Below are 4,683 nucleotides of genomic sequence, written 5' to 3' on the forward strand. Positions count from 1 at the left end.
CTATGTTATATTGTGTTGTGAAATCTAAAGTGTTGTTTTGTGACCCTTTCTGGGCCACCGTACCTTTCCATTTACACACATGAGAAAAACAGGGAAGTACTGCAGTTCCAGTAAAAACCACTAGAGGCAGGTTGCAGAAAGGAGCAGTTTTAGCCTGATTAACAAAGGTTAATCTGTAATTGAAAATATATTTAAGCGTCTGAACTTATTTTTCATGTTTGCTACATGCATGTATAAAACTGTGATACCCTAATTTTACCTGCCAACCTCTTTAATAAAGCCAAACAAGTCTAAAACATGACCATTTCAGTTTTTGTTGTCACTATTTACTGAGTGCAGAGTTTTCTCAGTGCATTGATTGCTTGGTTTAGCCCTCGGATTTCTTTACCTTCCTGTTACTCTGATGTCATTCTGTTGAAGCCTCTCATGATGTTCCAGACATCGATTCTCCACATGTCTGTTGGCCAGGAAAACACAGTAGCTGACCTGTTTTCTACATGTTGGATTGTGGAAATGCTGCCTGCTCCCTTTGCTTTTGCAAGTTGCAGCTAAATTGTAGTCTTAAGTCACACTGCAAAAACAGAATCTTAAAAAAGTAAAAGACTTAAATATCTTTTTATATATATATTATATATGTTATTTTCTGTCTTGAAAGAAAAATAGTATTCTAAGAAAGTTTTCAACTGCAAATACATCTTTTGTCTCGGTGACTAGATTTTGCATTTCTTAAAATTGTAATTCTTGGTAAGGGCACTTATCTTAGCCCATTGACTCATTTTTTTATGCTTATCGAAGGAAAATATTTTCCAATTTTAAGAATTCTTGACTTCTTTTGAAGGGGGGGGGGGGGTTATTTGGCAGAGTAAAACATCTTGTTGGAAGTTGGATGGATTTTGCATTGTAATTATCAGGTGTTTGAACAAAATCTTTATCTAGGAAAAAAATTCTGCTGCGTCCTTTATAGTTTAAGTGACCCCTACATTCCTAGTCTTCATCAATCCATAACTTTTTTTTTATATCGTGCTAAGTTTACAAAGGCAATGCACGTTCAGGTGACCACTTTTAAGGAAAAGTGTCTGGAAAAGTGCATTTTGGGCTTCCTCGTTTAAACTCTCACGTTCACGCTTAGCTGCAAACGTTTTACAGTTTATCTCAGTCGCTTTAGTACAATTCTCAGATCAGAATTGAAGTTTGCAAATCCGTGTGTGCATTTCTCAAAACAATTTGTACAAACAGCAAAACACTATGGATTTCTTGCAAACGCCTGTAACTTGCTCAAAATCTTTAGTTCATCTCTCAAAACTAAGTCTTTATGTCATTGAACATGTCAGTGCCATCAGAATGTCAAGTCCTTGTGTCATTATCTACGAACAAGACAGTCAAATGACTTAGTCATGTTGTCAATATAACTGTGTACTTTAGAGGGAGGTTCTGATGTAAACTATGGCTAAAGTTCTGATGACAATTATTGTAAAATGTAAGTTACACCTTTTTTGTTTGATTGCAAGAGACTGGACAAGATTCACATTTACACTTTTATTGTTCATATTGTAATTTGTTGACAGACCATGTCATACCAACATAGAAAAAACCCACTGCAAACACACTATCACTACCGTCTCTTTCAATTCAAAGAAGTACCAACCGTTCAAAAATTGATCTTGGAGGAGAAAACAATAGTTGCGGTCTGTGCCCAGCTGGAATTCTATGACACTAAGTCTTTCATACATCAGAATAGAGCTGTGAAAGAAAAAGCCTTTTTTTGACATTTTTCACCAAAACTTAGGGTACATGGGCTTGTATTAGGTAGGAACTGTCCACTGTATGCTAAAAGTTTGAACCAGCATTTAGTGCATTCTAGAACGTGCATCAAGTCTCTGGTGGGAATGTACATTGAACAACTCTAAAAAATATTTTCCACTAATTTGAGGAAACTTTCAAGTAACTCCCCCTAAAATGTGCTAAGGACAGGACTTTACAGTGACACCAGCTTGTTGAAGAAGACCATGTGTACATCTGCAGATTTATGGTAATTAACACCAGTCTGAAGTATGACGGCCTTAGCAGCCTTCTCTGTACTAACTAGTGTTTCTTCCTTAGCCAGGAACGTCACAGTCACCACAAAAAGATCCTCTTCAACTCTGCTGGAGCTCAGCTAAAATACTGACTTTAATGAAGCCATTTCAATTATTCATTTAATCTTTTTTTAGTTTCTCTTGCCAAGAAAGACCATTTGTACCAGCCTCCCAGAGGATGCAAGACAGCAAAGTGACTTTGAATGGTAAAAATACAGCTATAAAGTGGAAGGGAATGGGAACGGGGATACATTTAAACCTCACACGTGGTGACTTCAACTTCAACATTCCTCAGACTTTATTTAACTTAAATTAGTGACGTTTGTGTTTTTCCACTGTATTTGTTTCACCTTAATACAGCCCTGTAGAATTTGGACAATGTTTTTATTTATTCTTTCTTTTTTTTTTTTTTTTGCAGACATTGCTACATTGGTTACTGCTGTTTTGCTACTGTGGTATACCTTAGCAACTCTGCCACATTACACAACAACGCATATTTTTACAATGAAAGTCAATATTCCTAACCCTAACCCAAAAAAGCTTGGTTTCTGAATTGTCAGATTCAGCAGATAGGATGTACATTTTACTCAAAACATCACCTTATTAGTGTAACAAATATTTGCTCTTGATGGATATCTTCTTCAGGTGTTTACAGTAAAAAAAAAAGTAGAGCTTCAACCGAATGAAGTCAATTTAGTCCGCATTTTTTTCGATACAGCCATTGCCATTTTGGGACTAGAAATCATGGATGGATGGATGGATAGATGGATGGATGGAAAGATGGATAGATAGATAGATAGATAGATAGATAGATAGATAGATAGATAGATAGATAGATAGATAGATAGATAGATAGATAGATAGATAGATAGATAGATAGATAGATAGATAGATAGATAGATAGATAGATAGATAGATAGATAGATAGATAGATAGATCGATCGATCAAAAAATGTGGCGGCTGCAAGGCTTTATATTTGCCTTTAAAAGATTGGTTTTGTTCTGCATTTATTGTTTTGCCTACTGGCTTAAAAGGTATAAAAGTTAAAGATGAATCATAATAAGTCACATAAAAACTGTTTGACAGAACCCTATAAAAATGGAAGCTTTTCCATTTCACTGCATTGGTTTGACTCTGTTAGTGGCTGTGAATAAAACCAGCAGCTGCAGTAAAACATAAAGTTTCAAATTACTCAGACCTGCTGAGTCGCTACTATGTCAAACTGTGAAGAATTTTCTACATCTGTCAGGACAAAACTGTCAGGAAAATAAGGGGCCATTAGGGGAGGTTGATTGTTAGAGCAAACACTAAGGCTATTCTCTAAGGAGATGTTACAATAATTGAAAAACAAGCTAAAATGGAAGCAGACAGGGAACTTTACTGACATTATGACCTATAGAAAGTTTGCAAAGAATGCATTGCCAATATATATTTAAGTCTTTGGATTTAATTGTCAGAATTTCATCTGGCTTGTTCTGATAATGAACCAGTCGGCTTTGATGTTTCGAATTTTTGAAATCCCAGGTTGACTGACTCAGACAATCCACTTGAAATTTGAAGAGCGCTTCTCTGAATATAGACCAAGGCTTGTTTCGTAATCACAACCACTTAACACGCTATTAAGCAGTGAGCGACAATTATTTATTTATGATGCAACTGTTTAAAGTGGGAAAAAGATTCCACTTTTCATATCAATTTCATAACAGTTTCTATATAAATTACATAAACATAGTTATATAAATTCAAAATTAATAACAGTTTTACCAAGCTGTCTGTTATATTTATTATGCTTTTTTGTTACTGCTTTTTTAATTTGCAATGCTTTATAACTAAGAATATATTTATATTTTTCTAAACCCTGCAAATAATAAAAGTTCTAACTGTGATCTGTTGTGATTATTCTATTGCTGAGTTCAATATGTAATGTTTTTGATTGCAAACGTTTATTTATTTATATAAGTGCTTTATTTCCAGCAATCAAAGCAAGAATAATGCACAAAACCATACAATCAGCAGTTATACATTCTTACAAAGACCTATCAAACTTAAATCAAAGATTGCTTGAAAGGGAGTGGAAGGAAGCGAACTTATGTAATCCCACCCCTGTTGTACAGTGACCATTATCATTACTTGATTATCATTATCCGGTTCATAACCTTTTATCAGATATTTAGGCTTTACCAACACAGTTTCAGGTCATAAATGTGAAATGTAGTTTGAGTTCTAAAGAGGCCAAAGAGGAGATATATGGATGTCTTAACAGAGGACATGAAGTTGGCTAACGTTAGGGTAGAAGATGTTCATGATAGAGTGAGGTGGAAAAGGATGATTCGCTGTGGCGACCCCTGATGGGAAAAAGCCGAAAGAGAAAGAAGAGTTTGAGTTCTAAAGTTTTTATAAAGGTGACTTTTTTTGTTATTATTCCATGGAGTGTTACAAACCCTTTTCCCCATATGCTTATTCACATATTGTCTGAGAACATGGTTTATAGTATCAAAAAGTGTTTCCCTTTCAACTTTATATTTTGACCTATACAATTCAGCCACAAAGAGATGCTTTATAAGCTTTTTATGTCATTTTTTTGTGTAATCCTATATATATATATAT

The sequence above is a fragment of the Oryzias latipes genome, chromosome 22 (genome assembly GCF_053564925.1).
Source record: "Oryzias latipes strain Hd-rR chromosome 22, Olatipes_Hd-rR_3.1".
NCBI classification, from domain to species: domain Eukaryota; kingdom Metazoa; phylum Chordata; class Actinopteri; order Beloniformes; family Adrianichthyidae; genus Oryzias; species Oryzias latipes.